The 17,633-nt window shown below is 38.6% G+C and overlaps 1 protein-coding gene and 1 pseudogene across 1 annotated transcript in view; both read left to right on the top strand.

Annotated features, from left to right (window-relative positions):
* TEC (tec protein tyrosine kinase) overlaps positions 1–17,633 on the top strand; it is a 141,482-nt gene that overhangs the window by 19,705 nt on the left and 104,144 nt on the right. The window lies entirely within an intron of this gene.
* On the top strand, positions 1,630–2,210 carry LOC132597314 (large ribosomal subunit protein uL6 pseudogene; annotated as a pseudogene).

Raw genomic sequence — 17,633 nt, 5'->3', positions numbered from 1 at the left:
AACTGGGAAGCAACCATTGGGTCTGGCAACAAGGCTGTTCTTGGTGACTTTGACAAACGCAGTCTTAGTAGAATGATGGAGACAGAAGCCCAACTGGAGCAGTTTGAGGAAAGCACATGAATTGAGAAGCAGGAACAGCAACCCTAATCCTGTCTTTCAAGAGCTTTTGCTGTAAAGGGACTCAGAAGTGATATAGTAGCTGGAGGTGAATGTGGGTCATGGCAAAGATTTATGTTTGGGAACGTAAGTGACGCTGCTGTACCAAAGGGGATGATCTAGTAGAGAAGGAACAGGTGCACCGAAGAGGGCGAAACTGTAGACCAGAAATGTTTGAAATGGCAAGAGAGGATGGGATTGAGAAATTAGAATAAACTTAGTGTGTTACCTTCTTCAGGGGTACTTGGGCGCTGTGTTTTATTTCTCATTTTGGAATGAAGAGGTATATTTACCACTGGAACAGTTTCAGCCATCTCCAGGGTAGGGAAGAATATGAATTCTGTTGTGACACTGGGCAGACTGAATGCCTCTGTATTGGGCTCATTCAGCTTCTGTTGTAGAGGAGAGACCTCTCTGGAACCACTCTCTTTCTGTTGGTGGTGTTCAGTTTTTCTTATAATGATAGAAAAGCTGATAAATTCAGTTTCTTAGATTTTGACATGGGTAGCAAGTTTGGCAGGCCCTGGGCAGAGCTAAGAAGGGAATGTGAATGAACGTGCCACTTCCTCATCCGGGTTCCTATACCAATATGACTTGCTGTTTTGATCAATTCAGTAGATCCTAGATCAGGCACGTGTTCTGGAATTCCAGCTGAGAGGTAGAAGTTTTGCCCTTTATGCTTTTTAAGCCACTGTTACTTCAATTTGAAAGTATAATGTAAAGCAACTAGATTTAATAAATGGTAATTTTAAATGTATTTTGTTTAAGTTCAAATGTACATTTGGTGGTATTGAAGCAACTGTTTTCATCAGCCTTCCTGGGGTCTGTGCTTTGTGTGTGGTGGATGAGGATGGCGGTGTGAAGAAACGCAGTACCCTGTCTTAGAGTGCCTTTACAGCCTTGGAAGATTTTTTGTCCACTTGCTTTGAATCTGCTTTGCTATTTCACTCGTTTAAATTATTGGTGTCTACTCATCCAATTCATATTGTGAATTGAGAGCCACATCTGTCGCCACTCTGCCTTTTACAGCATTCTGATTTGGTGGAAATAATACTGAAAAGGACATCTGCTAGGGTCTTAGTAATCCTTATATATAGCAGTCTGAGGACTGTTAATTCAAAGTTAGCAGAACTATCATGAAGTCAAGAAGCAAGACGTAAATCAGATGAAGTCAGAATCTCAAAATTTAAATGTTTCTAATGTGAAGCTGTAGATCTTTGGAACTGTTGCTGTTTTTTGTTACATTAGGTCTTTCAGGAGGGTATATCTGAAAATACTTGGCCTGTCAGAAAGGTGGTACCTATTAGCCTTCAAACATTTCTACAACAAATATATTGATTATTTTATCATTAATGTAATATTCACATTTCTGTCACATATTGGAGAGTAAGTCTTAAACTGAATTTCATTCAACTTTTGTTGAAAATGAACTTAAGATAGTGTTTAACACTCTTTGCCGCATCTACTGCGAGAATGAAGACCATTCTCAGCCATCAGACTGTTGACATTCCATGAAATGTCATTACTTTGAAGGGATGCACAGTTTGTGAAGGGCCCTAGAGGCACCCTGTGGAGGGACTTCAATCACATTAGTGTAGAACTCAGTCTCCTTGGAAAGAAAAAGAAGAGGCTCCAGGTTGACAAATGGTGGGGAAATAGAATGGAACCGGCGACTGTTCGCACAACGAGTAGTCACGTACAGAACGTGATCAATGGTGTTACACTGGGCTTCTGTTACTGGATGAGGTCTGTGCTTCCTCACTTCCCCATCGATGTTGTTATTCAGGAGAATGGTTCTCTTGTTGAAATCCAAAATTTTTTGGGTGAAAAATACATCTGCAGGGTTTGGATGAGGCCCGGCGTTGCTTGCTCAGTATCTCAAGCCCAGAAAGATGAGTTGATTATTGAAGGAAACGACATTGAACTTGTGTCAAATTCAGCTGCTTTGATTCAGCAAGCCACAGCAGTTAAAAACAAGAATATCAGAAAATTTTTGGATGGTATCTATGTTTCTGAAAAAGGAACGGTTCAGCAGGCTGATGAATAAGATCTGAGTGGTCAGGCTATAGAAACAGCAAGAGGCCAAATGATTTTCGGACTCGTTTGTGATATATATATATATTTTTTTCCTGCGGTACGTGGGCCTCTCACTGCTGTGGCCCCTCCTGCCGCGGAGCACAGGCTTCAGACGCGCAGGCTCAGCGGCCATGGCTCACGGGCCCAGCTGCTCCGCAGCACGTGGGATCCTCCGGGACCGGGGCACGAACCCGCGTCCCCTGCATCGGCAGGCGGACTCCTAACCACTGCGCCACCAGGGAAGCCCCTCGTTTGTGATACTTTAAAGATGCAATAAAAGCTCTTTTGATTTGGGGGAAAAAAATAGAAGATAGTGTTTAGCAGTTGTAGCCCAAGGATCATATCTATTTACCTAATTCTGTACTGTACTCTTGTTTCTTGAGTTAACAAGAAAACCTGTCTAGCTCAGCCCAGAGAGAAATGCTTTTATCAGGCTTTATTTACTAAGCTGTTATCAAGTGTTAATATAAGAAATAGCCAGGTGAGGAATGTTTTTATAATTTCTGCCCAAATTTCTGTTGAAGATGTGTCATGTAACATCTTTCATTGTCCTTTATGATCCTATAAACTAGTTTGTCGTTAGAATTTAATGACAGGGAAAGTTTTTCTTTTGATCAACTGGTGTGTATCTTATGATAAAAAATTATTATTCTGTGAAGCATTATGTTATCCTTTGTTCCCTGGATTTTGAGAAGCTGAAAATTTAATGCTCTGATTATCAGTGTGTAGTAGCATTGTAGCATCTGTGCGTTCAACTTAGGGGAATTAAACTCTATGAGTTAACAAAGAAAAGAGAGAAAGAAACAACATTGTTTTAAAAGCTTGGACCACTTTTTAAAAATTTAATTATTGTTTTATTTTGGAGTATAGTTGATTTACAATGTTGTGCTAGTTTCAGGTGTACAGCAGAGTGATTCAGTTATACATATACATATATCCATTCTTTTCATATTCTTTTCCCATATAGATTATTACAGAATATTGAGTAGAGTTCCCTGTGCTATAGGTCCTTGTTGATTATGTTTTATATATAGTAGTGTGTATATGTTAATCGTAACCTCCTAATTTATCTATCCCCCCACCTTTCCCCTTGGTAACTATAAGTTTTGTGGGGTTTTTTGCGGTATGCGGGCCTCTCAGTGTTGTGGCCTCTCCCATTGCGGAGCACAGGCTCCGGACGCGCAGGCTCAGCGGCCATGGCTCACGGGCCCAGCCGCTCCGCGGCATGTGGGATCTTCCCGGACCGGGGCACGAACCCGCGTCCCCTGCCTCGGCAGGTGGACTCTCATCCACTGCGCCACCAGGGAAGCCCCTGGTAACCATAAGTTTGTTTTCAAAGCCTGTGAGTCTGCTTCTGTTTCATAGATAAGTTCATTTGTGTCATATTTTAGATTCTGCATATAAGTGATATCATATGGTATTTGTCTTTCTTTTTCTGACTTACTTAGTATGATAATCTCTATGTCCATCCATGTTGCTGCAAATGGCATTATTTTTCTTTTTTTAACGGCTGAGTACTATTCCATTGTATATATGTACCACGTCTTCTGTTTTTTTAAATAAATTTATTCATTTAATTAATTAATTTATTTTTGGCTGCATTGGGTCTTTGTTGCTGTGTGCGGGCTTTCTCTAGTTGTGGCGAGCGGGGGCTACTCTTCCTTGTGGTGCATGGTCTTCTCATTGCAGTGGCTTCCCTTGTTGCGGAGCATGGGCCCTAGGCGCGTGGGCTTCAGTAGTTGTGACACACGGGCTCAGAAGTTGTGGCTCATAGGCTCTAGAGAGCAGGCTCAGTAGTTGCGGCGCACGGGCTCAGTTGCTCTGCGTCATGTGGGATCTTCCCAGACCAGGGCTCAAACCCGTGTCCCCTGCATTGGCACATGGATTCTTAATTACTGCGCCACCAGGAAAGCCCCTGTACCATATCTTCTTTATCCAGTCCTCTGTCGATGGACATTTAGGTTGCTTCTGTGTCTTGGCTATTGTAAGTAGTGCTGCAGTGAGCATTGGGGTGCATGTGTCTTTTCGAATTACGAGTTCTCCAGATATATGCCCGGGAGTGGAATTGCTGAATCATATGGTAGCTCTATTTTTAGAGAAACACCAATTTAAAGAGTGTCCGTGCTTCTATTTACCATTTTACTCTGGGAACATACGCCCCAGAGGGTGTGTGCACTGGGAGATGCAGGAACCTCCCGCTCCCTTGTCTTAGTCTGCCAAGGTTTTTCCATGAGCATCTCATAGTGCCAAGTGTGATTTTAGTGGTTAAAGATAAGTTTTTCACACAAACTGTCCCTTGAGTCCAAACCAACTATTGATACTTTATCTGATACTAAATCAAATAACCAAAAATCTGTTTTTCTCTCTGCTAGATTGTTAGATTGTTTGCAAAAAGTCCTCCGTAATTCCTTTCCCCGTACGCACTCCACCTTGAAGAATCACCTCCAATTCTGAATCTGGGCTTGGCCATGTGACTTGCTTTGGCCAGTGAGATAATAACAAAGGTAAATCATTCAGAGACGTGAAATGTGTTGTGTATTGGGGCTTGGTCTCTCTTACTGCTCTTGGAACCTTGAGAACTACATGTATAAATCCAGGTTCTCCTGTTGAAGAGACCCCATGGAAGGGAAGTGAGGTGTCCTGGCTGATAGCCTGCAAGTGCTTGAAATGTGAGTGAGGCCGTCCTAGACATGCAGGCCCGAATTGCCCACCCAACAGAATCAGAAGCAATAATACATTTTTATTGTTTTTATGCTAGTAGTTATGGAGTGGGGTTTTTTGGTGATGGTCATTCTCATCAAAAGCTAACTAATATAACTTCCAGTGCTAGTGGACATTTTTGCTGATGCTATGTTGGACTTATCCAGAGATAGTATGGCCATTTCTTCTGTGGAATGTTCAAGGCTAATTTTGATTATATTCAGTTTCTGCTGTACATGCTGATGTGAGAACCAACCTCCACATAAGCTTTGGTTCCACTCTGTTTTATTCCTTCCTTTTGGTTTCTAATTTCTCCTTTTACTTTTAATTCTCATCTGTATGTTGTTTACATGTTGTGCCTGTATTTTCGCTTAAATTTCTTTTATTGAGAATAAATTCAGGTAACATAAAAACCACCATTTGAACCATTTTAAAGAGCACAATACTGTGGGTTTTAGTGTCAGTATATTTACAATGTTGTATAACCACCACCACTATCTAATTCCAGAAGATTTATATCACTCAAAAAAGAACCCTATACTCTCTCCCCTGCCCCCCACATTCTTCCTTCATCCCATCCAAACAGTAATCTACTTTTTTTCTCTATTGATTTGCCTATTCTGGACATTTCATATAAATGGAATCAATGCAGCATGTGGCCTTTTGTGCCTGGCTTCTTTTCCTTAGTATAATGTTTTCAAAGTTCAGTCATGTTGTACGATGTATCAGTACTTCATTCTTTTTTATGGTGGAATAACATTGCATTGTATGGATATATATATAGAGAGAGAAAGAGAATAAATAAATAAATATCTATATACATCTATCACCATTCATCAGTGTATGAGCATTTGGATCATTTCCAGTTTTTGGCTCTTATGACTAATACCACCATGAGCATTAGTATACAAGCTTTTGTGTGAATATATGTTTTCAGTTCTCTTGGGTATATACTTAAGAGTGGAAATGCTGGGTCATAGCTTAACTCTGTGTTTAACTTTTGAGGAACTGCTGAAATATTTTTCACAGTGGCTGCACCACTTTACACTAGTAGTATTTGAGGGTTCCAGTCTTTCCATATTCTTGTCAATCCTTATTTTCCTTTTTTTTTTTGATTATAGCCTAGTGTGTGTGTAGTAGGATCTCATTGTGCTTTTTTTTTTTTTTTCCGGTACGTGGGCCTCTCACCGTTGCGGCCTCTCCCGCTGCGGAGCACAGGCTCCGGACGCACAGGCCCAGCAGCCATGGCCCACGGGCCCAGCCGCTCCGCGGCACGCGGGATCCTCCCGGACCGGGGCGTGAACCTGCGCCCCCTGCATAGGCAGGCAGAATCCCAACCACTGCGCCACCAGGGAAGCCCCCTCATTGTGCTTTTGATTTATATTTTTCTAATAACTAGTGATGCTGAGCATCTTTTCATATGTTTATTAGCTTTTTGTACATCTTTGGAGAAATGCCTATTTAAGTCCATTACCTGTTAAAATTTTGTTGTTGTTCAGTTGTAAGTGTTCTTTATATATTCTGGATACTAGACTCTTATTGAGTATATCATTTGCAAATATTTTCTCCCATTCTGTGCGCTGTCTTTCCACTTCCTTGGTAGTGTCCTTAGACATACAGAAGTTTTTAAGTTGAAGTCCAATTTATCTATTTTTCTTTTGTTGCTTGTGCTCTTGGTGTCATGTTTAAGAAACCATTATCTAATCTAAAATTATGAAAATTTACAGCTATGTTTCCTTCTGAGAGTTTTTTGATTGAGTTCTTACATTAAGTCTTTGATCCATTTAGAAATCATTTTTGTTTGTGATGTGAAGTAGGGGTCTAAATTCATTCATATCCAGTTGTCCCAGCACCATTTATTGAAAAGACTGCTCTTTCCTCATGGAATGGTCTTGGCATGCTCATCAAAAATCAGTTGACCATAGATATATGGGTTTCTTTCTGGACTCCCAATTCTATGTCTTTGATCTGTGTATCTATCTTTATGTAATACTACACTGTTTGGATTACTGTAATATTGTAATAAGTTTTGAAATTGGGAATGTGAGTCCTCCAACCTTTTTTTTTTTTCCCCAAGGTTAACTTGGCTATTCAGCATTACTGTATGAGTTTTAGGATCAGCTTGTCCATTTGTACAAAAAAAGAAAAAAAAAAAGGCAGTTGGAATTTTGATAGAGTTGCGTTGAATCTGTAGAGCCATTTGGAAAGTTTGTCATTTTAGCAATATTAGGAATTTCAATCCATGAACATGGATGACTTTCCCTTTATTTAGGCCTTCTTTAATTTCTTTCAACAACATTTTTTGGTTTTCAGTGCATAAGTCTCACACATCCTTGGTTAAATTTTGTTCATGTATTTTTTAAAAATTTATTGAAGTGTAGTTGATTTACAATGTTGTGTTAATTTCTGCTATACAGCAGAGTGATTCAGTTATATAAATATATATTCTTTTTCATATTCTTTTCCATTACGTTTTATTACAGGATATTGGATATAGTTCCCTGTGCTGTACAATAGAACTTTGTTGTTTATCCATTCTATATGTAATAGTTTGCATCTGCTAATCCCAAACTCCCAATCCATCTCCCCCACTCCCCTCCGCCTTGACAACCACAAGTCTGTTCTCTATGTCTGTGAGTCTGTTTCATAGATAAGTTCATTTGTGTCATATTTTAGATTCCACATATAAGTGATATCATATGGTATTTGTGTTTCTTTTTCTGACTTACTTCACTTACTATGATAATCTCTAGGTCCATACATGTTGCTGCAAATGGCATTATTTCATTCTTTTTCTAATGGCTGAGTACTGTTCCATTGTATATATGTACCACATCTTCTTTATCCATTCATCTGTTGATGGACATTTAGGTTGTTTCCGTGTCTTAGCTATGATAAATAGTGCTGCTGTTGTTCATGTATTTTTATTGTAAGGTGTCTCAATTTCTCACTGGATGTACACAAGGTATAAATTATAAATCAATAAAAATAAAAATTTTAATGTAGCTTGTCAGCTATCTAATGTAGCCAGACTTTTACTATAGAAGTCTGGGAGTAAGGACACTAGATTTCTAGTCTCAAAGGTATTATTATTGTTGTTGTTGTTATATCGGTTACATTCTCTTTGCTTTTATTTATTTATTTATAAAGTGGTACTTGCTATAGGACTATTGCACATTTTAATTTCTTAGTGATTAATAGTAACACTACAAAAAATAAGTTAAAATGATAACACTAGGAGGAAACACTTACATGGCTCTTAAGTGCCAAGTACTCTTCTGAGTGCTTTATGTGTACGAACTCATTTAATGAAATGAAATACTGAGTGGGGGGTGCAGTTTTTTTTTTTTTTTTAAATAAATTTATTTACTTATTTTTGGCTATGTTGGGTCTTTGTTGCTGTGTGCGGGCTTTCTCTAGTTGCAGCCAGCAGGGGCTACTCTTCATGGCGGTGTGCGGGCTTCTCATTGCGGTGGCTTCTCTTGTTGCGGAGCATGGGCTCTAGGTGCACAGGCTCAGTAGTTGTGACTTGCAGGCTCTAGAGCGCAGGCTCAGTAGTTGTGGTGCACGGGCTTAGTTGCTCTGCAGCATGTGGGATCTTCCCGGGCCAGGGCTCGAACCCATATCCGCTGTGTTGGCAGGCGGATTCTTCTCAACTGCTGCACCTCCAGGGAAGCCCGGGGGTGCAGTTTTAAAAGTTAAAGGACTGTGTGATTGTGTGTTTGTGTGTGTGAAACCTTACCTTCTGAATGACATTGAGAAAAAAAGCAACCCATAATTTTAGCCTTGAGTTCTTAAAAAATTGCTATGGTGAGTTGTTAGTTTTTAAAAATTAAGATGCTGATAACAGTATTAATGAACAAAGAGAGAGAGGTAATATTTGTCAACTCAGCCTTTTTGGACTCTGATATTTATATTATCAGTAGAGAGGTTTGGACCTAGTGATTTCTAATTATTGGAGTGCCCAGCTCTCATTTTCTGTAATCAAATAACCTGAATATGAATAACCTGGGTACACCCCTGTCCTCTGTGTGGCATTTGAGAAGGATGTTTCAGGGGAGGGCTCTTTAAGGCATTAGAGAGAAAGCCCACTGGAGTGTAAGCTCCAAAAAGGCAGGGCCTGTGTTTTCCTTTGCACTGTTGTATCTCTGTCACAGCGCTTGGTATACAGTAGATTTTAAACAACCTTATTTGGTTGAAAAATGAATGAACAAACAAACACAAGGCTGGAAAGGAATCATTTTGGATTTTGATTTCTTTTTGATAGTGGAAATAGCATTCTCTCCTTTGAGAGTATGTGTGCATATTTGGATGGGAATGGGGGAGAGGAAGGATTACTGAAATAGAATATATTTAAATGAATAGAAGCTGTTTTTACTGTTCGTTTTTCTTCAAACTCACCTTACATTTCATGAGGCTGAGCCTTTGCTCCACTATCTTCCTTGGGTGACAACTAACTCAGCCTTTACCCAGCTCAGACATCATCTTCTCTGATTATCTTTCCACCTCCTACCTCTGGGCAGAGCCGAAGCTTGTATCCATCTGTGGTGTAGCACTTATCATGTGGTTAATGACATCATTAGCTTCTGTCATATATGTCCTTTCTCCTAGGCTGTGGACACCTTACTGGATGTGCCTTATGCTTTATTTTGTGTCCCAGAACCTGATAACATATCTGGCACTTAGCAGATGCTCAGTTAACAGTTGTTGAATGTGTAGATGTGTATCAGTTCAGAACAAAGGTATGGCAAAACCAACTGACTGTGCTTTCCTGTTTGCTGCTTTTAAGAAACTTTACATGCATTTTTCTGATTTACACCTCATGATACTCCTTTAAGGTTGGTATCATTATCCTCATTTTATAGGTAAGGAAATAGTCTCAGAGGAGTTAAGTAACTTGCATGAAGTTATACAGCTAGTAAATGGCAGAGCTAAGATTCAGAGCCAGGTCAGTCAGACTCAAAAGTTCAGGTTCCTGTAGGCAAAACATTCTCTGACATAAATCGTAGAAATGTTTTCTTAGGTTGTTCTCCCAAGGCAATAGAAATAAAAGCAAAAATAAACAAATGAGACCTTATCAAACTTATAAGCTTTTGCACAGCAAAAGAAACTGTAAACAAAATGAAAAGACAACCTATGGACTGGGAGAAAATATTTAGAAACAATGTGACCAACAAGGGTTTAATTTCCAAAATATACAAACAGCTTATACAATTCAGTAACAAAAACCAAACAACCCAATCAAAAAATGGGCAGAAGACCTAGACATTTCTCCAGAGAAGACATTCAGATGGCCCATAGGCACATGAAAAGATGCTCAATATCACTAATTATCAGGGAAATGCAGATCAAAACTACAATGAGATATTACCTCACACTGTTCATAATGGCCATCATTAAAAAGTCCACAAACAATAAGTGCTGGAGAGGGTGTGGAGAAAAGGGAACCCTCCTACACTGTTGGTGGGAATGTAAATTGGTGAAGCCACTATGGAAAACGGCATGGAGGTTTCTTGAAAAACTAAAAAGAGAGTTACCATATGATGCAGCAATCCCACTCCTGGGCATGTACCTGGAGAAAACCGTAATTCGAAAAGATACATGCACCCCAATGTTCATAGCAGCATTATTCACAATAGCCAAGACATGGAAGCAACCTAAATGTCCATTGACAGATGAATGGATAAAGAAGATGTGGTACATATATACAATGGAATATTACTCAGCTATAAAAAAGAATGAAATAATGTCATTTGAAGCAACATGATGGACCTAGAGATTATCATACTAAGTGAAATAAATCAGACAGAGAAAGACAAATATCATATGATATGACTTATATGTGGAATCTAAAATATCATACACGTGATCTTATTTATAAAACAAAAAGAGACTCACAGACATAGAAGACAAGCTTATGGTTACCAAAGGGGAAAGGGGGTGGGGGAGGGATAAATTAGGAGTTTGGGATTAGCAGATACAAACTACTATGTATACAATAGATAAGCAACAAGATCCTACTGTATAGGACAGGGAACTATATTCAATATCTTGTAATAACCTATAATGGAAAAGAATCTGTATATGTATAACTGAATCACTTTCTTCCACACATGAAACTAACACAACATTGTAAATCAACTATACTTCAATTAAAAAAAAAAAGTTCAGGTTCCTTCTACTAAATCATGCTGCTTAGCCAGAAGTTCTAACGTAAGCAGTTGGTGAAATAAGGTAACGGAGGGTGACATAGGGAAAGGAATCTTTAGTATAATGTTTAAAGAACCATTGTTTATGTCATTTGCAGCTCTGTCAGGGAACATATTAAAATTTTGAGAGTTAACATGTCAAAGGTATAGGCCTGCCTTCTAGATGGTTGAATTTTCTGTGTTTAATACCGTAGTAGTATAGGGAACAGGTGGGTTTCTAAAATGTTGAGCTACATAGACTTTTAGGGCTAAAGACTAGGTTAGAGCTCATCAGCTTCAGTGCATTAATCTTAGAGATGAAATCATAGGGTCTCAGAGTTTGTGAGTTTTGCTTTCCGTTGCATTGTCAGCTAAGGGCAGAGAAGGTTCTTCTATACCCTGAGGCTCACTTTTACATGTTAACAAGAGATTCGGAATAGTGGCGGACAAAGACCTGTCACATTGAAGAGATAGCACAGGAGAGCTTGGAGGAAACACCGTCAGTTCTCAACATCAGAGATGTGTGGGTCGCTGGGTTGAGTAACCTCTGAGCTGCCAGCCCCGTCAGAAAAAACAACTTCATGCATAGGGCAGAATTAATCCGCAGGAACATTTCAGAGGAGAAAAAGATCCTGTTAGTTTTTTGTTGATTTATGGTTCAAAGACAAAGACCATGCTGATTTGAAATGCAGACGGATGTACTTTTGAAAAAGATTTTTCCTGCAAGTCTGTCCAGTGACAATAAGAGAAACTAAATATGGTGAGAGGGCTGAAGTAGATGCTTCCGTTACCTTTGAGGTTTGGTTTCTGAAGTAAATACCATTGAGGCTTAAATAAAGGGAAATCATTAAGCCATCTAATACTTACTGCATACATATTGCGTTTCAGGCAGTGTACCAGTTGCTAGATCATGCCAAATATTATACTTTCTTTTGCTTGGTTTGTGTTAAGGCAGAGTATTCAGAGGGGGAAAAATACTTGGAAATATGCTTTTGAGAAATTGCTGTGGAACAGAATGGATATTTATATGTCTGTATAACATGTATACACACACATAGATATTAACTAATTTATTCTGTGTGGCTATCTAAATATCAGTATTCTTATTTACGTAAAGTTGATTTTTTACAATTTCACACAGCACTGGAAAAAATTGGACATCTATTTTATAGAATATAATTTTTCAAATGGAATTTTCAGACACACTGAAATATGCAATCATCTGTTGGCAAAACATGATATTAAGATTTAATGCTTGGGGGACTTCTCTGGTGGCACAGTGGTTAAGAATCTGCCTGCCAATGCAGGGGACACGGGTTCGAGCCCTGGTCTGGGAAGATCCCACGTGCCGCGGGGCAACTAAGCCCGTGCGCAGCAACTACTGAGCCTGCGCTTTAGAGCCCGCGAGCCACAACTATTGAGTCCGCGTGCCAAAACTACTGAAGCCCGCGCACCTAGAGCCTGTGCTCTGCAACAAGATAAGCCACTGCAATGAGAAGCCTGCGCACCGCAGCGAAGAGTAGCCCCCGCTCTCTGCGACTAGAGAAAGCCCGTGCACAGCAACAAAGACCCAACGCAGCCAAAAATGAATAAATAAATGAATAAATTTAAAAAAAGAGTTTATGCTTGGATATCACCCCCAAAGGAGAACTGTCTAGAGTCAAAATCTTTGCATGGTTGGGGGATGCTTATGTGTGGGAAACATTTGTTTTGGAGAAGGTAGTTGAAAGTAATAGGATGATGGTGAAATGAAAGTTCACTACCAAACTTAAGGTAGATAGCTAGTGGGAAGCAGCCGCATAGCACAGGGATATCAGCTTGGTGCTTTGTGACCGCCTGGAGGGGTGGGATAGGGAGGGTGGGAGGGAGGAAGATGCAAGAGGGAAGAGATATGGGAACATATGTATACGTATAACTGATTCACTTTGTTATAAAGCAGAAAGTAACACACCATTGTAAAACAATTATACCCCAATAAAGATATTTAAAAAAAAGAATAAAAAAAATACTAGATTTGAATTCAAGCTGTTGACAAATTCTGGAAGTTTCATGAAACCATTTCTCAATTCTTTAACACCTAGAATGGCCTTGTTTCTTTCCAAAGATTTGTACCACGTGTATCGAATAAACGTTTTTCCCCATGCAAATGTATTTTTAATTCTATAATTGAATCCATATTGGCACATTATTCTAGTTAAAATTTATTTTAATTTCAGCCATGTACTTGGAATGCATTTCGTATGTAAAGTGAAGAATATATATAGTTAAAAGAGTCATTTTTCTGTAACTAAGGCTACTGCTTTTCTGTTTAACTTCTTTTCTACACTAACAAAATATGCAAAATTAAAACTCATAGTGGAGAGCCAGTATAAAACTTCTGAACATACAGATGGCCAACAAACACATTTGTCAACAGCTTGAATTGCAAAGATGCTCAACATCACTAATTATTAGAGAAGTGCAAATCAAAACCACCATGAGGTATCACCTCACACCAGTCAGAATGGCCATCATGAAAAAATCTACAAACAGTAAATACTGGAGAGGGTGTGGAGAAAAGGGAACCCTCATGCATTGTTGGTGGGAATGTAAATTGATGCAGCCACTGAGGAGAACAGTATGGAGAGTCCTTAAAAAACTAAAAATAGAACTACCATATGACCCAGCAATCCCACCACTGGGCATATACCCTGAGAAAACCATAATTCAAAAAGACACATGCACCCCAATGTTCATGCAGCACTATTTACAATAGGCAGGACATGGAAGCAACCTAAATGTCCATTAACAGAGGAATAGATACAGATGTGGTACATATATACAATGGAATATTACTCAGCTATTAAAAGGAATGAAATTGAGTCATTTGTAGAGACATGCATGGACCTAGAGACTGCCATACAGAGTGAAGTAAGTCAGAAAGAGAAAAACGAATATCATATATTAACGCATATATGTGGAATCTGAAAGAAATGGTATAGACGATCTTATTTACAAAGCAGAAATAGAGACACGGACGTAGAGAACAAACGTATGGATACCAAGGGGGAAAGGGGAGTGGGATGAATTGGGAGATTGGGATTGACATATATACACTATTGATACTATGTATAAAATAGATAACTAATGAGAACCTACTATATAGCACAGGGAACTCTACTCCATGCTCTGTGGTGACCTAAATAAGAAGGAAATCCAAAAAAGAGGGGATATATCTATACGTATAGCTGATTCACTTTATTATACAGTATAAAGTAACACAATATTGTAAAGCAACTATACTCCAATAAAAAAAATTCTCAGAATGACAGAGTGAACACATGCCATTTAAAAACTTTTATTTCCTTCTTATGATTCAGATTAAAATCAAGCAACTTTTAAGAAAGAAAATTTTCATATATATTATACATGGAAGTGATTATACAGACCAGAATATTAACATCTACTTTTATTCATGTGTTGGTGTATCTCTAGCCATCTGTCAAAATTCTCTTTATATGTCATATCCACATTGAAGTGATCCACCATACTTCGAAGAGGGGTAATTGTTACCTCTTTAGTGATTGCATGTTAGTGATTTTTAGGGGCTATTAGTGTTCCAGAACACTTTGTACATATCACTTTTGTAGCCCTCAACAGCTTGTATTGTAGCTCTTTGTTTTTAAGTCACTTTTCCCTATGCCACTCTAGAGCAAAGATCATGCCTTGCTCATTTTTGTAACCACCTCAATGCCTCATGCATAGTTCCTCATACATCATGGCTGTGCAATAAATGCCAGGATGAATGATTATATATGAATGTCTGAAACTACTCCTGTGAACAGATTGGTTCGTGAACTGAACATGGTGAAAAGATGGATGAGTGAAGAAATGAATGAGGAAACATTTAAGGGAGGGAAGAGAGTTGACAGGGATTAGAGATGAATGAAATGAGAATGAGGTGGTCAAGAATGATGTAGTATATTAATTATATGTCCCAGTTATCTACTGTTGTGTGACAAACTACCTTAAACTTAAAAGGCACACAACAACAACCATTTTATCACACTCGTGGATTCTGTAGGCTAAGAATTGGACAGGGCACAGTGGGAATGTCTACTCCACAATATCTGTGCTCTTGGAAAACTTGCTACCTGGGAGCAACTTGGACAATTAAGGACTGGAATCATCTGAGAGTTTTTCTCAGTCATATATCTGTCTCCTGGGCTGGGATGATTTGAAGGCTGGGCTCAGCAGGAATTCTGCACTAGAACACCTATATGTGGCTTCTGCATTTGGCAGAAGCTTCTCTCAGTATGGTGTTTAGGTTCCAAGAAGGACTGTTCCAAGAATGAGAAGTCCAAAAGAACAAGGGAGGAGGTACTTGGCCTTTTTGGGCTTAGCCTCAGAGATTACATAGTATCCCTTCTGCTGTACTATATTAGTTGAAGGAATCAAAATCCCACTCAGATTCAAGGGGAGGAGTGTCAGTGAATTTGCATCTGTTTTAAAAAAGAGCAGCATTACGTATCATAGATGGTCCAGATGATGATGATGGGTAGAGCAAAGAACAGGGAAGTACACTGTCAGTTTACTTCATTAGGGATAGGGTATATGAAAAAGGCCCAGTTCCATTCTATGGCGTGTAGCTGTCCAGTTTTCCCGACACCATTTATTGAAGAGACTGTCTTTTCCCCCATGGTATAGTCTTGCCTCTTTTGTTGTAGCTTAATTGTATGAGCATAGGTTTATCTGGGGACTCTCTATTCTGTTCCACTGATTCCAGTGCCATACAGTTTTGATTACCATAAGTTTGTAGTATAGTTTGAAATCAGAGCGTGTTATGCCTCCAGCTTTGTTATTCTCTCTTAAAATTGTTTTGGCTATTTGGGGTCATTTGTGGTTCCATACAAATTTTAGGATTATTTGTTTTAGTTCTGTGAAAAATGCCATTGATATTTCGATAGGGATTACATTGAATCTCTAGATTGCTTTGGGTAGTATGGACATCTAAATGGTATTGATCCTTCCAATCCATGAGCGTGGTATATCTTTCCATTCATTTGTGTTGTCTTCAGTTTCTTTCCCACTGTCTTATAGTTTTCAGAGTGTAGGTCTTTCATCTCATTGGTTAAATTTATTCCAGTTGTAAATGGGATTATTTGCTTCATTTCTCTTTCTGATGGTTTGTTATTAGTATATAGAAATGCAGCAGATTTATTTATATTACTTTTCTTATACCATATTCAAAAATAAACTCAAAATGGATTAAAGACTTGAATGTAAAACCTGAAACCGTAAAACTCCTAGAACATATAGGCAGTAATCTCTTTGACATCAGTCTTAGTAATATCTTTTTGGATATGTTGCTAGGGCAACAAAAGCAAAAATAAACAAATGGGACTACATCAAACTAAGCCTTTGCAGAGCAAAAGAAACAACCAACAAAACAAAAAGACAGCCCACTGAATGGGAGAAGATATTTGCAAATGATATACTTGATAAGGGGTTAATATCCAAAGAACTCCTACAACTCAATACCAAAAAAACAAACAGCCTGATTAAAATATGGGCGGAGGATCTGAATAAACATTTTTCCAAAGAAGACATCAAACAGACATAGGAAAAGATGCTTGATACCACTAATCACCAGGGAAATGCAAATCAAATTGTATACAATGAGGTATCACCTCACACCTGTTAGATTGGCTATTAACAAAAAGATAAGAAACAACAAATGTTGTCAAGGATGTGGAGGAAGGGGAGCCCTTGTGCCCTGTTGGTGGAAATGTAAATTGGTGCAGTATAGAAAACTATATGGAGGTTCCTCAAAAAATTAAAAATAGAACTACCATATGATCCAGCAATTCAACTTATGGATATTTATCTGAAGAGAATGAAAACGCTAACTTGAAAAGATATATACCCCTCAGTGTTCATTGCAGCATTATTTACAATAGCCAAGATATGCAAGCAACTTAAGTGTTCTTTGATAGATGAGTGGATAAAGAAGGTGTGGTATATATGTGCAACGGAATACTACTTGGCCATAAAAAAGAATGAAATCTTGCCATTTGCAGCAACAGGGATGGACCTGGAGGGTATTATGAAATAAGTCAGACAGAGAAAAATAAGTGAAATAAATCAGACAGGGAAAAACAAATACTATATGATGTAACTTATTTGTGGAATCTACACAGCAAAACAAATAGACAAACAAAAACAAAACAGAAATAGACTCATAGGTACAGAGAACAAACTGGTGGTTGCCAGAGGGGAGGTGGGTAGGAGGATGGATAAAATAGGTGAAGAGGATTAAGAGGTACAGTCTTCCAGCTATAAAGCAAATAAGACATGGGGAAGTAACATACAGTGTAAGGAATATAGTTAGTAATACTCTAATAACTTTGCTGACAGATAGTAACTAGAATTTTGTGATAATCATTTCATAATGTATAAAAATATTGGATCACTGTGTTGTACACCTGAAACTAATATAATATTGTGTGCTAATTATAATCCCATAAAAAAAGG

The sequence above is a fragment of the Globicephala melas genome, chromosome 5, assembly GCF_963455315.2.
Source record: "Globicephala melas chromosome 5, mGloMel1.2, whole genome shotgun sequence".
NCBI lineage: Eukaryota > Metazoa > Chordata > Mammalia > Artiodactyla > Delphinidae > Globicephala > Globicephala melas.
This window is presented reverse-complemented; position numbering and strand designations above follow the sequence as displayed.